This window comes from Lactuca sativa, chromosome 2 (genome assembly GCF_002870075.4).
Source record: "Lactuca sativa cultivar Salinas chromosome 2, Lsat_Salinas_v11, whole genome shotgun sequence".
In the NCBI taxonomy this organism is placed as follows: Eukaryota; Viridiplantae; Streptophyta; class Magnoliopsida; order Asterales; family Asteraceae; genus Lactuca; species Lactuca sativa.
Window position 1 is genome coordinate 71,279,563 of NC_056624.2, and position 12,743 is coordinate 71,292,305.

The following is a 12,743-nucleotide window of genomic DNA, read 5'->3' on the forward strand; positions in this document are numbered from 1 at the left end:
CACATTTTATGAAAGGCGCCCTCCGCATTTTTTTTTCTTTTCTGACACTAATTTTAGAGCGCGCACAAATGCGTGCCCTCTATCCTTCAAATTTTGCAAAACTGACATTATCTTTTAGGGCACTTACAAATGTGTGTCATCTATCAGCGAGTGTCATTGTTTGCGCGTCATTAAAGGGCTGTTTTCTTGTAGTGGAATCCCGTAATCATAATCGAATTTTAGAACGCCATTAACACTTCTATATAGAATTTCTTTATGCGAAATCTTTTTCAACATAACATTCATATATGTTCCTAACTAAATCCGATTGAAACTCAATCTAAGCTTTTAGAATTGAATCGAAGTATGAATTCCTCTTCCTTAATTATAGCAAACCAACTTTTCAAACCTTGCTACTTTACGAATTGAAACTTTTGTTTTCTATAATTAACATTGCTAACTTGCAACATTTACCATAATTTCTTATGCTCCCACTAGCATAATAATTATTTCTTTATTAGGATAACACTTATGCTCCTACTAGCTTTTACATGTACTTAGAAATCAGCTGGACTTCTAGAAATCAATATTTATTGACTTCCTTACCAAAGTTCAGATTTTTGAGAAGAGATGCTTCAATAATACTTTATCTAGGTTTTTCAAAATCATACACCTTTCCTTATATAGCTCACATGTGTGTCTAAACAATTTCAGAACTTACAGTAATAAGTCTCAAATGTTTAGACCTTTTTATTATTTCTCACAATTCGAACTATGAAGAGGGATGTTGTAATCATAATCGAATTTGAGAATGCTAATACCACAAGTTCTATCTCCTTAAAATCTAATTAGTGAAAGCGTTTCCTCACAACCATTTTCATGAAGCGGAGAGAAACCTTATGACACTTTAGATTGTATGGTGTATGTGTTCCTATCCGTGTGAATTTGTCATAATCATAATCACAAGACAAGGTTAGTCACAAAACAAAACTCATATGGACTGAACATATTCAATCTTATTTTCTTGCCACTTAGTATCACGAGGTCCTATCATGTCTTCCACGTTGTTGAGCAGATCACCCTTATTGATCAATGAGCTCTCACCGGTCAAGGTGCTATGCCTTATGCAAACAATTGAGAACTCATAGAACTTACATGCATAGTCAACTTTTAACTGGAATGGGCACATAAACAAGAGTATGTCAACACGATAGGTTACAAACATCTAGTCGTATGCTAGTGTTTAACAATAGGTTTACTCTTGATTAGTTCTTGAAACTTGTCAAGATCTTTAAGAGTCCCACTGACCTCTTGACATACAAGATTCTCTTGTCAAAAATCATTCCTTGACAAACAAAGATTCAAGAGTTATTGTGGTTTTTTATCAAGATAAACATTTCACCCCATTGGTCTTAGTTGGTCTTTGTCTTATCCGAGATATCACAACTTACCAATTTCAAATGTACAAGAGTAAGAAACATTTTACTCTATATTTGATGAATGTTATAAACCTTTTTAAGATTATGTCACTCAATGAACAATCTTGGAGTATGACTCTAAGACTTGATTTTGGAACGAAGTATGACTCGTCTTCTTGATTTAACCATTTCAACGATTCACAATTCCTCTTCTTAGCCATACAAATGCACTAAGATGTACTTAGAGGATGAACTGTGATATGGTTCCATAATCACTAAGATCATCATAAAACACGATACTCAAGTACTATCTCATCCTTTCAGATTGGAGAAACTTTTACCTTTCTGCCTAATTTTATTTTTCTTATTCGATGTATCATACATTGATGCTTTTCAATGATTCAGAATTGTACTTAAACTTGTAAGCATAACCAAGTGTACCAGATCCCCTTGTTCTTCACTTGACTCACATATACATGTGAATAAGGAATTAGTCTTAATTTCCTAAAGACGAAAATTCTCATTCATCATACAATAAAAGTTGCATGATTCCAAGTTTCTATCCAATCAAAATTTGGGTGATGATTATCTTTCTTTATTTTGTAAATTTTGACACTACAACAAATAAAAGAATCAAATCCATTTTTCCAATATTGCTAGAAACATACAAACATCAAAGTTTCACAAATGCCATTGTAAGGAGATATAAGATAAGATAAAATCAATGATTTTGTTTATTTATAAAATGCAGAATTTTTTTTCCTTACAATGCAATTACATATGAAAACTATGTTACAAAATATTTCCTTAGCATTCTATCATAACTCCTAAGCAGCAGCTCAAAATCCGATCCGCAACCAGATTCAGCTTGCTCTTGCTTTAAATTTCCTTTCTTTTCTTCGATCCCACAAAACATCAAAATGTAATTTTCATTACATCATGTATCAAGAATCCCCAAATAGGAACTTAATTGAGTTAGATAGTGGACTTACCTGAAGTAGAATCAAACCTTTTTGACTTTAGCTTCTCTTAGAAATTTTAGGTAGTCAGGACAGCTTCGCTTCCAATTTCCCTTCAAATGGCAATAGAAACAAGTGGACTCTTTGGGAATGGTGCACGACACTATCACAGACTTAGCCTTTCTCTTTACTATGTGCTCAAATGACTTGACCATGACTAATCCCTTTCCATTGGGAAGAGAAAGCTTTTATGGACATCCAATGTTACCATTGTCAATGTCCATGGATGTTTGGGAAGTAGATCTTCCAATTAAATTTGCTTTTTCGGTGCGCTATATCATAACTGATTCAACAGCAATAAGCAAATAGGTAAGATCAATAAGGGTTACGGCATGTTCTGTCACATAGTAGTCCATAATGAACTCACTATATAACTCAGAAAGTGATTGAAGAACCCAGTCAACAATGAACGTTCTCGAGACAATGACACCCAATACTCTCAGCCTGTCAATATGTGACTTCATCTCCAAAACATGAGTGCACACATGTCTTCCATCTTGATGTTTCATTGCAATTAGGGCTTGAGTGGCCTTGAAACTTTCATGTCTTCGAACCTGTGGGTCAAGGAGAATAATTGGAGGAGGTGGAGGAAGTGAAGTATGATATTGTGGAATATCATCTTCATGTCGAAAGCCTTTTCCAAAAGATTTGGGAAGACCATAGTTGTCTGAACTAGACGTCTACAAGGGAGAAATTCAAGTTAGTTGATTTAAGTCCGTAATATAACACCAAAATGAAATATTAAGGCTAGGACCCAACACAATATTCTACAATTTGAAAGAGGGGTGTCGTAATCTAATTGCAGGATATTTGAAGGTAGGTAAATGATGATTTACCAAATTCCACCATGAAAAACGAAATTGAACATTAGGTTTTAAATGGATTGAAATTCCTAGATTCTTTGGGATTCATTGAACTTTTCAATGGCATGTTTAAATCTCGATTGCGCCCTTCAAGTTTCTGACTGGGATGACGAGGATCACAAACAAGGTGTGAATAACCATGCAAATTAGCTTGGTACACTTAATGTTACAAACCACCTAATCAGTGTGCCGGTTAATCACACATGCTCCATTGATCTATGATTAACATCAGGCTACCCTTTGCTACAAACTGTCAGTCCCAGATTAGTTTTCCGGCTAACCACACACACTCCTTTAATGACTTAACAAGGTGCAAAGTGTAATTTCATGGAATAACACCATTTTCACATTTTTCCTAAAGTAACTAAGATTGAGAATTTAATAAAAGTTTAGTTACTTTATAATTATCATTATACTTATAATCAGAATTAATGTCCTGTCAAACTCGTTCAGCTAACGACCCTCCACCAGTCAAGGAAGCGGTGGGTAAGAATGGAAACCCATTAAACTTCCATTTTATAGGCAGTAAAGTTATACCCCCTTATAGATCGGCTTCGTGAATGAGACCTACTAACGGTAAGACTGACTTATTCTTATACATACATATATATATATATATATATATATATATATATATTATCAAACCTATAATATTATAAAGTATAAGGGTTGAATTTTAACTTTTAAAACTCTAGGGTTTGGAAATAAAGTATTTAAAAATGAGACTTTACAAATTCTAAAACTTGAGCGCAAGTTTTGAAACTATTCAAAACCTTTCGTTTCCATAACATGTGAGTTTAATGACCTTTTTATTAAAAGACACTTAATATTCCATAACTTGAGGACAAGTTATGGAGTTCCCAAAAACATTTAAGAAAAAAAACTATTCATTTTCCATAACATGAGGACAAGTTATGGAATTCATAAAAGGCATTTAGACTTAACATTCTAACCAAAAAAACAAACAAGTTATGTATGATCTACTTCAACTCATAAGTCAAGATAATTCATATCAACTACTTACACGAAATTAGTCTGTCATATAAACTAATGCAAATCTTGAAACTATGACAATTATCTTCTAATTAGACAAGCATGATCATTACCTTATGAAAAAAATAGATTTCTTGGTTTAAAAAACAGTTTGGGGGGAATGATCCTAATCCAATTTCTGGCCAAAAGTCAAAAATCGGTCCATTGGAGCACCAACTCGTCGAGTACATGAACAGGACTCGTCGAGTTGGCCATTTTATGAGGGGACTCGGCAAGTAATGCAGTGGACTTGGCCAGTTCATTGGGCAGAAGGCAGAAAATTCAATTTTTTTCACTTTGAAAACCAATAAAACATCAAGTATAAAAGAGAACAACCTAGCTCTAATACCAATGATGGGTTTTGGTATACTACAACATCCTATGGTGCACATACAACCCTAAATGCTTTGGATCTATGTTTTCTCGAATTATACATGCAATAGTGTTTCCAAATCATGAAGCCTACACTTAGCATGCAATTGATATAAACAACATAAAATTAAGTTATAAAATTACTCTTTGTTGTAGCTTGTAGTTTTGGCCTTTAAGAACTTAGTGTTGGATTAATGTCTAAGTCCATAACTATATTTGGTATGTACTTGACCCGACCCGACATGGTCTATTTGGGTTGCACTTCACCGACACAATTTATATGGATAATCTTTTGAGAATAGTATGTTTATGATTAATATTAATATATTATAAGTTCTAATATATTAATATGGAATCATATTATTTAATTAGTATTGATCAAGAATTAATTTATAATTAATTAAGTGATCAAAAGGAACTAATTAAATATGGACTCTTATATATATGGAATGGGCCAAGTTCATTTAGGTTGGGCTAAGCTTTCATGGATAGTCCATGGAGTGTTTAACCCATGGATCCTAGGAAATGAAAGGTCATGGGTATTAGGGTTTAACCCTAATCCTCCATACTATATAAAGATGTCTTTGGTTGGTGAAATAGGCACTAGTGTGGATACACTAAAGAAGGGCTAGCCAATTTCACTAGAGAGAACCAAGTAATCATATTCTCTAAAGTATTCCAAGGTGTCTTGGTGATTTGTGATTCCACTTGAGGCTTCCACACTATTGGGGCTAAGCTCTTAAAGCTTGAAGACATCAAGCTACATCAAGAGGTATGTATTCTATCTTGTTACATTCATAGTTTTTGTATGCTAGATTAGGATAATACCTTGGATGTTCTTATTTGCATGTATAATAGAGAAAACATAGATCCAAGGTATTTAGGGTTGCATGTACACTTAGGAAGTGTTAGAATGCACATAACCCAACAGTGGTGTTAGAGCCACGGGTTGTTTTCTGTTATATTGATGCAAATATTTTATTTTCAAAGTTGAGAAAAAAAAAAACATGAAGTTTGTCAAATTTTAAGATAATTACTTGTTCTTGTGAAAAACTAATTATTTGTAAAATTTGAATAATTTGCTTTATGAGTTGAATTAGGTCAAATTTAATAAAAGATAAAATAATATGATTATTTTATTAGTTTTAAAAGTTTGATCTAAAGAGTTTTATTTTTTGAAACCTCCATAAGTTATGGATATGAAAAGGTTTTTAAAAAAAAATTGATTCAAAGTTTTTATGGAGTTACAAAATTTGGTGTTAATGTTTTAAAGGATTCCATAACTTAAGAATAAGTTATGGATCACCAAAAGTTTTTTGTGTTACCTTGTTTTATGAGTGAATTTAGATTAATGAATAAAATTATGTGATAGTTGGTTTTAATCCAAATTAATCTAAAAGAAGTTCATAAAATGTGTTTATGTAACTTATAAGTCACATTCATGAATCTTAAAACTCATAAAAGTTGGCAAAGGTTACAAAAATGAAGAGTCTAGTTCTAATTAAAAGGTGTTATGACTCCATAATTTGTCCTCAAGTTATGGAGGACCAAGAGTCTCTTCATTAAATAATCAATTAAAAAAAAAGTGTAACCTTAATTAATTCCATAAGTTATAAAATAAAGAAAAAGTTATTTCTTTTATTAGTTTAAAGTCTTCCATAACTTGTCCTCAAGTTATGGAACTTGAAGAGTTTTTGGATTAAAACTACTTTAAACACATAAGTTATGGAATTAATTAGTTTTGAATAGTTTCAAAACTTGCCCTCAAGTTTTGGAATTTGTAAAGTTTTCTCTTATGAATACTTTAATTCAAAGTTAGCCCTTAGAATTTTAAAAGTTAAAATTCAACCCTTATACTTTATAATATTATAAGTTAATAATATATATATATATGTATAAGAGTAAAGTCAGTCTTACCGCTAGTACGCCTCATTCACGAAGCCGGTCTATAAGGTGGGTATAAGGTTGTTGCCTATAAAATGGCAACTTAATGGGTGTCCACTCTCATCCACCGCTTGCTTGACCGGTGGAGGGTCGTTAGCCGAACGGGTTTGACAAGACTATAATTAACCCTTCATTAAAAGTATTAATGATAAATACTAAGTAACTAAACACTTATAAATACCCAATCTTAGTTACTTAGGAAAATGTGAATAAGGTGCTAATCCATGAAATTACACTTTGCACATTGTTTAAGTCGGTTAGTGGAGCGTGTGTGGTTAACCGGCACACTAACTCGTATTTAACAAGGTAGGCAAAGGGTAACTTAATGTTTATCATAGTATCGGTGGAGCGTGTGTGGTTAACCGGCACATCGATTGAGGGGTAAACACTTAAGGGTACCAAGTAATTTGCATGGTTACTTCACACCTTGTTTTGTGATCCTCGGCATCCCAGTCACAAAACCTGAAGGGCACACTCGAGATTGAAACATGCCTTTGAAAAGTTCAACGAATCTCAAAGATCTAGGAGTTTCAAAACCAATTAAAACCTAATAATTCATTTCGTTTATCTTGGTGGAAATTGGTGAATCGTCATTCACCTACCTTCAAATATTTTATAGCTTGGATTACGGCATACCTCTTCTAAGTTATAAAATAGTTTGTTGGGTCCTAGCCTTAATATTTCATATTGGGTGTCATATTAAGGACTTTAAATCAACTATCTTGAATATCTCCCAAAAGATGTCTGTAATAGACACCTATGATCTTCCCAAATCTAATGAAACAAGGTTTCCTAAATGAAGATGATGTCCTTTGGAAATCATACTTCTTTCACCTCCTCCAACTATTATCCCCAACCCACAAGTTCTTGAAAATTTTAAGGTCACTCAAGCCCTATTGGCAAGGCAAGGTCTAGGTGTGAACACATCTTGGAGATGTAGTCACATATTGACAAGCCAGGAGAGTTGGGTGTCAAAGTCTTGAGAAAGTTGGTGGTTCAATCACTTTCTAAGTCACATAGTGAGTTCCTTTGGGACACCTATGAAACAGACTATGACAAGACCCTTAATGATCTTATCTATTTGCTAAGATCAACTTCCTAAAACTTTATGGACATTGACAATGATGACATTGGATATCCAGTAAAGCATTCTCTTCCCAATGGAAAGGGATCGGCCATAGTCAACTCGGTTGACCAAATGGTAAAGAGAAAAGCTAAGTCTGTGATAGTCTCGTGTACCATTATCAAAGGGTCCATACGTTTATATTGCCAAGGGAAGGGGCATTGGTTGCGAAGCTGCCAAATTTACCTAAGGATGTTAAAGTCAATAAGCTTGACTCTACTTCAGGTAAAGACCACTATCTAACTCTGTTAAGTTTCTATTCTGAGATTCCTGATACATGATGTGACTGGGTCACATGGTGATGTTTTAAGAATCAAAGAAAAGTGAAGAAACTTAAAGAAAGAATATGCTGAATCTGATGGCGTAGATGGATTTCTATCGCATAGTTTGAAGATCGGATTCTTGAGCAACTTCTTAGGAGTGATGAGATATTGCTTAGGAATAGATAACAACAAGTTTTCATATGGATTGTAAGGATAAGTTTTTCCGCAAAGTTTTAAAATAAAAGAAAATTTTTTTGATTTTATTTATTTTAAAATATCCTTACAATGGCTTTTGAGGAAAAATTGTTGCTTATATGATTCCATTAAGAGCAAGAGTGGAAATATGAAGTTGATTCTTTCATTTGTGGTAATGTCTATATTTACCAAATAAGGAAAGATTCTCATCACCCAAGTTTCATTTGGACCGGGACTTGGAATCATGCAAGTTATATAGCATGATGAATGAGAACTTTCAAGTTTTGGAAAAATTAAGACTAATTACTGGTTCACATGGATGTGTGAGTCAAGTGAAGGACTAAAGGATCGAGTACACAGTCTTGTGCACTGATTAAGTCCACCACAAAAGATCGATAAGATTATTCGTCATAGTTTACTAAAGCTCAGTAAATATGATTATACTTACATGCTTAAGTGTAACTCTGAGACATTGGAAAAGGTTCCAATGTAAGGCAGAGCGAATAAGAAGAATCAAATTAGGCAGAAGGATAAATGTTTCTCAAATCTGAAAAGATGGGAGAGTACTTTAGTATCAGTTTTTGTGATCATCTTAATGATTAAGAAACCATATCAAAATTAGTTCTCTAAGGAAATCTTAGTGCATTCTTATGACTAAGAAGAGGAACTTGAATTGTTGAAATGGTTAAATCAAGAAGATGAGTCATACTTCGTTCCAATACAAGTCTTAGAGTCATACTCCAAGATTGTCATTTGAGTGACATGTCTTAAAGAAGGTTTAAAACACTTGTCAAATTTAAGAGTAAAAATTTTCTACTCTTGTACATTTGAAATTGGTAAGTTGTGATGTTTTGGATAAAACAAAGACCAACCTAGGCCAATTGGGTAAAGTGTTTTTCTTGATTAGAATCCGCACTATCTCTTGGATGTTTGACAAGGGAGTCTTATATGTCAAGAGGACAGTGGGAGTCTTAAAGGTCTTGAAAGTCTCAAGAAATAATCAAGAATAAAACCTGAAGTTCTTCACTAGCACACGACTTGAGGTTTATAACCTATCATGTTGACATATCTGTGCCCATTCCAGTTAAAGTTGGTTTTGCATATGAGTTCTTAGAGTTCTCAGTTTGTTGCATAACAACTTGGAAGCAATGGCAGGCCCTTGAGCTGCCAGGTGGCAAGAAGTTAAGATTGAGTTCAATCCATATGGTTTTGGATTTGTCATTATCTTTGTCTTGTGATTATGGTTTGACAAATTCATATGGGTAGGAACTCATACACCATATAAATCTAAGTGTCATAAGGTTTCTCTCCGATTCATGAAAATGATGGTGAGGAAACGCTTTCACTAAGTAGATTTTACGAAGATATCAATTGTGTTATTTGCATTTTCAAAAGTCGTTAGTGGAGCGCGTGTGGTTAACCGGCACACTAACATGGACTTGTGAGAAATGGCAAATGCCTAAGCAATTGAGACCATGATTACGGTATCCCTTTTCATGGTTCTTGAAATTGCTTAGACACACAGGTGAGCTATCTACGGAAAAGGTGTGTGAATCTAAATTTCAGACTGTCCAGCTGATTTCTGAGTACATGTCAAAGCTAGTGGGAGCATAAGTGTTATGCTAATAATCATCATGTTAGTGGGAGCATGATAATTATGATAAGTATTGCAAGTTAGTAATGTTAATTATAGAAAACAAAAGTTTCAATTGGGAAAAAGTTGTTTTGCTATAATTAAGGGAGAGGAAATTATGCTTCATCTCAAATCTATAAGCTTAGATCGTGAGGTTTTAATCATTTAGTCAAGGATATATATGAATTTCATGTTGGAATGGCTCAACATAAGGAAATTCTGTATATGGGTCCATTATTTGCGTTCTAAAATTCGATTATGATTACGGCATCCCTTTTCATAATCTGAATTATGAGAACTTGGCAAATTGAAATGGAAATATTATAGCAAAAGACTGGTTTAGTCTTTATGTAAGACATCATGAATCGTGTCCCATATGCTTCGGATATAGGATCGATTACATGTGCTATATTCATCCGTTCTAAAATTTTCCAAAATGCCTGGGGCATTAAGAAGGGAAAAGGTTTAGAACTGGATATGACTAAAAGGATTAAACAATTTTCGAGGACAATCTAAGGTTTACCAAAGATTGGTTACTCAAGGACAATTGGAAGTATAGTGATAATTCTGGAAGGACCATATTGACATAATCTGTAAGGAGGCAACTCTTGTTCAGAAGTGATAGTCAAAATGGAATCTGGAAATGTTTCAAAGTTAGAATTTTCAATCTGTGTAAGATTAAGGAAACTTAATGCAAGAAGGATATTTCAAGGAGTTGATCTCCTTTGGAATACTCTGTAATGATTGTTGCCAAGTCTTTGTGACTTTGTGCATAATCGTTACAAGAGGATCAATGCATATAAGTTTAGAATCTAACAGATTTCTGTAAATGGCATGAATTTGGAATTCTTGCATTTGTAGTAAGGATTTGGGAGTGTGAAAAGAGAATCATTGAAGTTATGTTCAATTGATCTAGTTCACAAAATAAAGATCATAGACAAACATAGTATGCATAGTTGGTGTGTGGCATGACTAGTGTTTAAGAAAACATAGTGTACATGCTTGGAGCATGGGACAACTATATTTTTAAATTCAAGAATAAAGTTGATAGCTGAAACAGTATACAATGAATAATGTGTAATCATATGGTGATAAATAAAAGGTGTTTTATTTATGTTCAAAGGGTTGATACCATATTGGATTCAATTATTATTGTGTTTTATTTTGCATGTTTTGACTTCCCGAATACACTGGGTTATTCTTCCTGAATGACTAAGTTATTCAAACATCCACAGTCGGTCATATGTTGGAAGTAGATATGAATTAAGACTGTCATGGGTTGGCTTGTAGAGGTCTAAGGTGTTGGACAAAGGGCTACAACACTCATGAGTGCTCATAAGTTCTGAGTATTGGATTCAACCCGCGCTCATTGGAATCACTTCATGGATTTTATCACGAGTGATCATGAGACAATAATATCTTATATTCTTCAAACCTAGAGATATGAGTTGTTACTATGAGTTGGTTGTACATTGATTGCACGAAAACGCATTTGGTAACTCGGTGCTATAAAACGTGCCTTTGTGTATGATTCAACAAGTAGTAGAACAAGCCATATGAGTCGAAGTTTATCCATTCCTTTTACCTTCGGGATAAAAGCGATATCTGTGGGCCCCTCGATGATTTGATGATGACAAATGGAAGTGCTCGGCCGGGCCAGGATTGATTTGATTTGTTCAATTAGTCAGTCGTCATAAATTGGAAATCGGGAAACAACAAATGGACAGAGAGAATGATTATAATCCATGTCTCAGTCCATATGATATCTAGAATGGAAGAATATATGATCCCTTATCTAATGGACAAGTTCATTGACAAGATCAGAGTTCGACAGCAGCTTTAAGAGCTACGATTGCCAGTTAGGTTTGAAGTCATACACAATAATAGTTTTAGACTTATCCAAGTGGGAGACTGTTGGATTAATGTCTAAGTCCATAACTATATTTGGTATGTACTTGACCCGACCCGACATGGTCCATTTGGGTTGCACTTCACCAACACAATTTATATGGATAATCTTTTGAGAATAGTATGTTTATGATTAATATTAATATATTATAAGTTCTAATATATTAATATGGAATCATATTATTTAATTAGTATTGATCAAGAATTAATTTATAATTAATTAAGTGATCAAAAGGAACTAATTAAATATGGACTCTTATATATATGGAATGGGCCAAGTTCATTTAGGTTGGGCTAAGCTTTCATGAACATCTTCCTCAAGTACTCGTAACTAATGATATCTGAACCTTAGATCAGTCTTTGAAAAGTAACTCACCCCTTGTAATTGTTCAAATAGATCGTCTATACGATGAAGGGGGTACGATTTTTGACTGTCAGTTTCTTGAGCTCTATGAAATCCATGCACATATGGAATGATCCGTCTTTCTTCTTTACGAACAAGATCGGCACTCCCTAGGGTGACAGGCTTGGTCTTATAAATCCCTTGCTGAGCATCTCATTAAGTTGACCGGACAGTTCTTGCATCTCAGCAAGCGGTAGACGATAAGGCGATTTGGCTATGAGGGTAGCTCCTGGAATTAAGTCGATGCTAAACTCAACCTGGTGTTGGGGAGGTAAACCTGGCAGCTCTTTAGGAAAGACATCTGGGAAGTCGCACACTACAGGGAAGTCTTTTAGATCTTTCGTTTCCGGCTCATATTGATGACATGTGCAAGGAATGCATGATATTCCTTACGCAAGTACTTTTGGGCTTGGATACTTGAGATGATTTGATGTCTCAAACTGGGTTTGTCTCCATAGATCAGCAAGGTTTCGTTACTCGGTAGGTTTAGACGGATGGCTTTGTTGAAGCATAGGATATCGGCACGATGGAGACATAACCAATCCATACCCACAATGACATCGAAGCTCTTGATCGATATTGGTATGTGGT